This window comes from Pristiophorus japonicus, chromosome 8, assembly GCF_044704955.1.
Source record: "Pristiophorus japonicus isolate sPriJap1 chromosome 8, sPriJap1.hap1, whole genome shotgun sequence".
NCBI classification, from domain to species: domain Eukaryota; kingdom Metazoa; phylum Chordata; class Chondrichthyes; family Pristiophoridae; genus Pristiophorus; species Pristiophorus japonicus.
In genome coordinates, this window is record NC_091984.1 from 220,714,421 (window position 1) to 220,721,920 (window position 7,500).

General features: G+C 49.3%; 4 non-coding genes and 4 pseudogenes across 4 annotated transcripts; all 8 read left to right on the plus strand.

Moving 5' to 3' along the window:
• The first annotated feature begins 171 nt into the window (after positions 1–171).
• LOC139270336 (5S ribosomal RNA) lies at positions 172–290 on the plus strand. The gene has a single exon (XR_011594681.1). It is a non-coding gene; the product is annotated as a 5S ribosomal RNA (ribosomal RNA).
• An 870-nt stretch (positions 291–1,160) lies between these two features.
• Positions 1,161–1,279, plus strand: LOC139269588 (5S ribosomal RNA; annotated as a pseudogene).
• An 870-nt stretch (positions 1,280–2,149) lies between these two features.
• LOC139269624 (5S ribosomal RNA) lies at positions 2,150–2,268 on the plus strand (annotated as a pseudogene).
• Positions 2,269–3,138: 870 nt separating this feature from the next.
• Positions 3,139–3,257, plus strand: LOC139269630 (5S ribosomal RNA). Its single transcript, XR_011594321.1, has one exon. It is a non-coding gene; the product is annotated as a 5S ribosomal RNA (ribosomal RNA).
• Positions 3,258–4,127: 870 nt separating this feature from the next.
• On the plus strand, positions 4,128–4,246 carry LOC139270337 (5S ribosomal RNA). The gene has a single exon (XR_011594682.1). It is a non-coding gene; the product is annotated as a 5S ribosomal RNA (ribosomal RNA).
• Positions 4,247–5,116: 870 nt separating this feature from the next.
• On the plus strand, positions 5,117–5,235 carry LOC139269589 (5S ribosomal RNA; annotated as a pseudogene).
• An 870-nt stretch (positions 5,236–6,105) lies between these two features.
• On the plus strand, positions 6,106–6,224 carry LOC139269549 (5S ribosomal RNA; annotated as a pseudogene).
• An 870-nt stretch (positions 6,225–7,094) lies between these two features.
• On the plus strand, positions 7,095–7,213 carry LOC139269642 (5S ribosomal RNA). Its single transcript, XR_011594322.1, has one exon. It is a non-coding gene; the product is annotated as a 5S ribosomal RNA (ribosomal RNA).
• Positions 7,214–7,500: the final 287 nt, after the last annotated feature.

Consider the following 7,500-nt stretch of genomic DNA (forward strand, 5'->3'; position numbering starts at 1 on the left):
CCTTGTCGTTTGCTTGTGTGGGAGTCAGAGCAGCAAGAGGTGGGTGTGGCGGAAGGAAAATGTTGAAATGAATCTTGAGTGCTGATTCCTTGGATGAATGCATGGAAGGAGAAAAAGGAGTGAAGAACAGCCTTATGTCCGTTTAAGTAAAGAGAAAGCCATGACATCGATGCCTACGGCCACACTAGTCTGGAAACGCCCGATCCCGTCTGATCTCGGAAACCAAGCAGACTGAGGCCTGGTTAGTACTTGGATGGGAGACTGCCTGGGAATACCAGGTGCAGTAGGCTTTTGCTGCCATCCACAGGCTGCTCATGCTTCTGCACACACAGTGCCGTTGATCCATCAACAACCTTTTTGCTGCTCTCTCTCTCACTTTGCTTTCACCATTTCTTTCCTGCACATTTTCCTGCTGCTACACAAATGCAAGGGGGTCGACGCAAGGGACGAAAGAACGCAGAGCAACAAAATAAGTTGGCAAAAAAATACACGCTGGCGCAGGCACACCAGGACGCAGCAACAGAGAGGAGAGACAAGGTGCATAGAAACCTGAGAGGGACAAACAGCAAGAGAACCAAGAATCGTGCAGGAAGAGCTGCAATTCAATGCAGGAAAAATGTAAAGCCAACTAGCATGCTGCTGGAATGCATGTGTGTTCATGTGAGGAGTGTTGCAAATCAGAATGCCGAGTAGCAGGCGCCACTTGCCACATGGGGTTCCGAAATGTGGCTACAACAGCGATCTGGCTTAATAATTGGTGGGATTGGAAATGAAACAATCCTGGTGTTTTGGGGGCGGTGGAAGCTTTTTTGGGGGAGGAGAGATTTGGGGATGGGGAGATTTGGGGGAGAGCGATTTGAGGGGATGAGAGATTTCGAGGTTGGCGAGCGTGAGATTGGGGGGTGAATGAGTGAGTGATTTGTGGGTGAGTGAGGGAATGGTGAAAGTCAGGCAGTTTTGAAGCTTGAGGCAAGGCAATGAAGGGTAGGGCTTGTCGTTTGCTTGTGTGGGAGTCAGAGCAGCAAGAGGTGGGTGTGGCGGAAGGAAAATGTTGAAATGAATCTTGAGTGCTGATTCCTTGGATGAATGCATGGAAGGAGAAAAAGGAGTGATGAACAGCCTTATGTCCGTTTAAGTAAAGAGAAAGCCATGACATCGATGCCTATGGCCACACTAGTCTGAAAACGCCCGATCTCGTCTGATCTCGGAAGCTAAGCAGAGTCAGGACTGGTTAGTACTTGGATGGGAGACTGCCTGGGAATACCAGGTGCAGTAGGCTTTTGCTGCCATCCACAGGCTGCTCATGCTTCTGCACACACAGTGCCGTTGATCCATCAACAACCTTTTTGCTGCTCTCTCTTTCACTTTGCTTTCACCATTTCTTTCCTGCACATTCTCCTGCTGCTACACAAATGCAAGGGGGTCGACGCAAGGGACGAAAGAACGCAGAACAACAAAATAAGTTGGCAAAAAAAAACATGCTGGCGCAGGCACACCAGGACACAGCAACAGAGAGGAGAGACAAGGTGCATAGAAACCTGAGAGGGACAAACAGCAAGAGAACAAAGAATCGTGCAGGAAGAGCTGCAATTCAATGCAGGAAAAATGTAAAGCCAGCTAGCATGCTGCTGGAATGCATGTGTGTTCATGTGAGGAGTGTTGCAAATCAGAATGCCGAGTAGCAGGCGCCACTTGCCACATGGGGTTCCGAAATGTGGCTACAACAGCGATCTGGCTTAATAATTGGTCGGATTGGAAATGAAACAATCCTGGTGTTTTGGGGGCAGTGGAAGCTTTTTTGGGGGAGGAGAGATTTGGGGATGGGGAGATTTGGGGGAGAGCGATTTGAGGGGATGAGAGATTTCGAGGTTGGCGAGCGTGAGATTGGGGGGTGAATGAGTGAGTGATTTGTGGGTGAGTGAGGGAATGGTGAAAGTCAGGCAGTTTTGAAGCTTGAGGCAAGGCAATGAAGGGTAGGCCTTGTCGTTTGCTTGTGTGGGAGTCAGAGCAGCAAGAGGTGGGTGTGGCGGAAGGAAAATGTTGAAATGAATCTTGAGTGCTGATTCCTTGGATGAATGCATGGAAGGAGAAAAAGGAGTGAAGAACAGCCTTATGTCCGTTTAAGTAAAGAGAAAGCCATGACATTGATGCCTATGGCCACACTAGTTTGAAAATGCCCGATCTCGTCTGATCTCGGAAGCTAAGCAGAGTCTGGCCTGGTTAGTACTTGGATGGGAGACTGCCTGGGAATACCAGGTGCAGTAGGCTTTTGCTGCCATCCACAGGCTGCTCATGCTTCTGCACACACAGTGCCGTTGATCCATCAACAACCTTTTTGCTGCTCTCTCTCTCACTTTGCTTTCACCATTTCTTTCCTGCACATTTTCCTGCTGCTACACAAATGCAAGGGGGTCGACGCAAGGGACGAAAGAACGCAGAGCAACAAAATAAGTTGGCAAAAAAATACACGCTGGCGCAGGCACACCAGGACGCAGCAACAGAGAGGAGAGACAAGGTGCATAGAAACCTGAGAGGGACAAACAGCAAGAGAACCAAGAATCGTGCAGGAAGAGCTGCAATTCAATGCAGGAAAAATGTAAAGCCAACTAGCATGCTGCTGGAATGCATGTGTGTTGATGTGAGGAGTGTTGCAAATCAGAATGCCGAGTAGCAGGCGCCACTTGCCACATGGGGTTCCGAAATGTGGCTACAACAGCGATCTGGCTTAATAATTGGTAGGATTGGAAATGAAACAATCCTGGTGTTTTGGGGGCGGTGGAAGCTTTTTTGGGGGAGGAGAGATTTGGGGATGGGGAGATTTGGGGGAGAGCGATTTGAGGTGATGAGAGATTTCGAGATTGGCGAGCGTGAGATTGGGGGGTGAATGAGTGAGTGATTTGTGGGTGAGTGAGGGAATGGTGAAAGTCAGGCAGTTTTGAAGCTTGAGGCAAGGCAATGAAGGGTAGGGCTTGTCGTTTGCTTGTGTGGGAGTCAGAGCAGCAAGAGGTGGGTGTGGCGGAAGGAAAATGTTGAAATGAATCTTGAGTGCTGATTCCTTGGATGAATGCATGGAAGGAGAAAAAGAAGTGAAGAACAGCCTTATGTCCGTTTAAGTAAAGAGAAAGCCATGACATCGATGCCTACGGCCACACTAGTCTGAAAACGCCCGATCCCGTCTGATCTCGGAAACCAAGCAGACTGAGGCCTGGTTAGTACTTGGATGGGAGACTGCCTGGGAATACCAGGTGCAGTAGGCTTTTGCTGCCATCCACAGGCTGCTCATGCTTCTGCACACACAGTGCCGTTGATCCATCAACAACCTTTTTGCTGCTCTCTCTCTCACTTTGCTTTCACCATTTCTTTCCTGCACATTCTCCTGCTGCTACACAAATGCAAGGGGGTCGACGCAAGGGACGAAAGAACGCAGAACAACAAAATAAGTTGGCAAAAAAATACACGCTGGCGCAGGCACACCAGGACGCAGCAACAGAGAGGAGAGACAAGGTGCATAGAAACCTGAGAGGGACAAACAGCAAGAGAACCAAGAATCGTGCAGGAAGAGCTGAAATTCAATGCAGGAAAAATGTAAAGCCAACTAGCATGCTGCTGGAATGCATGTGTGTTCATGTGAGGAGTGTTGCAAATCAGAATGCCGAGTAGCAGGCGCCACTTGCCACATGGGGTTCCGAAATGTGGCTACAACAGCGATCTGGCTTAATAATTGGTGGGATTGGAAATGAAACAATCCTGGTGTTTTGGGGGCGGTGGAAGCTTTTTTGGGGGAGGAGAGATTTGGGGATGGGGAGATTTGGGGGAGAGCGATTTGAGGGGATGAGAGATTTCGAGGTTGGCGAGCGTGAGATTGGGGGGTGAATGAGTGAGTGATTTGTGGGTGAGTGAGGGAATGGTGAAAGTCAGGCAGTTTTGAAGCTTGAGGCAAGGCAATGAAGGGTAGGCCTTGTCGTTTGCTTGTGTGGGAGTCAGAGCAGCAAGAGGTGGGTGTGGCGGAAGGAAAATGTTGAAATGAATCTTGAGTGCTGATTCCTTGGATGAATGCATGGAAGGAGAAAAAGGAGTGAAGAACAGCCTTATGTCCGTTTAAGTAAAGAGAAAGCCATGACATCGATGCCTACGGCCACACTAGTCTGGAAACGCCCGATCCCGTCTGATCTCGGAAACCAAGCAGACTGAGGCCTGGTTAGTACTTGGATGGGAGACTGCCTGGGAATACCAGGTGCAGTAGGCTTTTGCTGCCATCCACAGGCTGCTCATGCTTCTGCACACACAGTGCCGTTGATCCATCAACAACCTTTTTGCTGCTCTCTCTCTCACTTTGCTTTCACCATTTCTTTCCTGCACATTTTCCTGCTGCTACACAAATGCAAGGGGGTCGACGCAAGGGACGAAAGAACGCAGAGCAACAAAATAAGTTGGCAAAAAAATACACGCTGGCGCAGGCACACCAGGACGCAGCAACAGAGAGGAGAGACAAGGTGCATAGAAACCTGAGAGGGACAAACAGCAAGAGAACCAAGAATCGTGCAGGAAGAGCTGCAATTCAATGCAGGAAAAATGTAAAGCCAACTAGCATGCTGCTGGAATGCATGTGTGTTCATGTGAGGAGTGTTGCAAATCAGAATGCCGAGTAGCAGGCGCCACTTGCCACATGGGGTTCCGAAATGTGGCTACAACAGCGATCTGGCTTAATAATTGGTGGGATTGGAAATGAAACAATCCTGGTGTTTTGGGGGCGGTGGAAGCTTTTTTGGGGGAGGAGAGATTTGGGGATGGGGAGATTTGGGGGAGAGCGATTTGAGGGGATGAGAGATTTCGAGGTTGGCGAGCGTGAGATTGGGGGGTGAATGAGTGAGTGATTTGTGGGTGAGTGAGGGAATGGTGAAAGTCAGGCAGTTTTGAAGCTTGAGGCAAGGCAATGAAGGGTAGGGCTTGTCGTTTGCTTGTGTGGGAGTCAGAGCAGCAAGAGGTGGGTGTGGCGGAAGGAAAATGTTGAAATGAATCTTGAGTGCTGATTCCTTGGATGAATGCATGGAAGGAGAAAAAGGAGTGATGAACAGCCTTATGTCCGTTTAAGTAAAGAGAAAGCCATGACATCGATGCCTATGGCCACACTAGTCTGAAAACGCCCGATCTCGTCTGATCTCGGAAGCTAAGCAGAGTCAGGACTGGTTAGTACTTGGATGGGAGACTGCCTGGGAATACCAGGTGCAGTAGGCTTTTGCTGCCATCCACAGGCTGCTCATGCTTCTGCACACACAGTGCCGTTGATCCATCAACAACCTTTTTGCTGCTCTCTCTTTCACTTTGCTTTCACCATTTCTTTCCTGCACATTCTCCTGCTGCTACACAAATGCAAGGGGGTCGACGCAAGGGACGAAAGAACGCAGAACAACAAAATAAGTTGGCAAAAAAAAACATGCTGGCGCAGGCACACCAGGACACAGCAACAGAGAGGAGAGACAAGGTGCATAGAAACCTGAGAGGGACAAACAGCAAGAGAACAAAGAATCGTGCAGGAAGAGCTGCAATTCAATGCAGGAAAAATGTAAAGCCAGCTAGCATGCTGCTGGAATGCATGTGTGTTCATGTGAGGAGTGTTGCAAATCAGAATGCCGAGTAGCAGGCGCCACTTGCCACATGGGGTTCCGAAATGTGGCTACAACAGCGATCTGGCTTAATAATTGGTGGGATTGGAAATGAAACAATCCTGGTGTTTTGGGGGCAGTGGAAGCTTTTTTGGGGGAGGAGAGATTTGGGGATGGGGAGATTTGGGGGAGAGCGATTTGAGGGGATGAGAGATTTCGAGGTTGGCGAGCGTGAGATTGGGGGGTGAATGAGTGAGTGATTTGTGGGTGAGTGAGGGAATGGTGAAAGTCAGGCAGTTTTGAAGCTTGAGGCAAGGCAATGAAGGGTAGGCCTTGTCGTTTGCTTGTGTGGGAGTCAGAGCAGCAAGAGGTGGGTGTGGCGGAAGGAAAATGTTGAAATGAATCTTGAGTGCTGATTCCTTGGATGAATGCATGGAAGGAGAAAAAGGAGTGAAGAACAGCCTTATGTCCGTTTAAGTAAAGAGAAAGCCATGACATTGATGCCTATGGCCACACTAGTCTGAAAATGCCCGATCTCGTCTGATCTCGGAAGCTAAGCAGAGTCTGGCCTGGTTAGTACTTGGATGGGAGACTGCCTGGGAATACCAGGTGCAGTAGGCTTTTGCTGCCATCCACAGGCTGCTCATGCTTCTGCACACACAGTGCCGTTGATCCATCAACAACCTTTTTGCTGCTCTCTCTCTCACTTTGCTTTCACCATTTCTTTCCTGCACATTTTCCTGCTGCTACACAAATGCAAGGGGGTCGACGCAAGGGACGAAAGAACGCAGAGCAACAAAATAAGTTGGCAAAAAAATACACGCTGGCGCAGGCACACCAGGACGCAGCAACAGAGAGGAGAGACAAGGTGCATAGAAACCTGAGAGGGACAAACAGCAAGAGAACCAAGAATCGTGCAGGAAGAGCTGCAATTCAATGCAGGAAAAATGTAAAGCCAACTAGCATGCTGCTGGAATGCATGTGTGTTGATGTGAGGAGTGTTGCAAATCAGAATGCCGAGTAGCAGGCGCCACTTGCCACATGGGGTTCCGAAATGTGGCTACAACAGCGATCTGGCTTAATAATTGGTAGGATTGGAAATGAAACAATCCTGGTGTTTTGGGGGCGGTGGAAGCTTTTTTGGGGGAGGAGAGATTTGGGGATGGGGAGATTTGGGGGAGAGCGATTTGAGGTGATGAGAGATTTCGAGGTTGGCGAGCGTGAGATTGGGGGGTGAATGAGTGAGTGATTTGTGGGTGAGTGAGGGAATGGTGAAAGTCAGGCAGTTTTGAAGCTTGAGGCAAGGCAATGAAGGGTAGGGCTTGTCGTTTGCTTGTGTGGGAGTCAGAGCAGCAAGAGGTGGGTGTGGCGGAAGGAAAATGTTGAAATGAATCTTGAGTGCTGATTCCTTGGATGAATGCATGGAAGGAGAAAAAGAAGTGAAGAACAGCCTTATGTCCGTTTAAGTAAAGAGAAAGCCATGACATCGATGCCTACGGCCACACTAGTCTGAAAACGCCCGATCCCGTCTGATCTCGGAAACCAAGCAGACTGAGGCCTGGTTAGTACTTGGATGGGAGACTGCCTGGGAATACCAGGTGCAGTAGGCTTTTGCTGCCATCCACAGGCTGCTCATGCTTCTGCACACACAGTGCCGTTGATCCATCAACAACCTTTTTGCTGCTCTCTCTCTCACTTTGCTTTCACCATTTCTTTCCTGCACATTCTCCTGCTGCTACACAAATGCAAGGGGGTCGACGCAAGGGACGAAAGAACGCAGAACAACAAAATAAGTTGGCAAAAAAATACACGCTGGCGCAGGCACACCAGGACGCAGCAACAGAGAGGAGAGACAAGGTGCATAGAAACCTGAGAGGGACAAACAGCAAGAGAACCA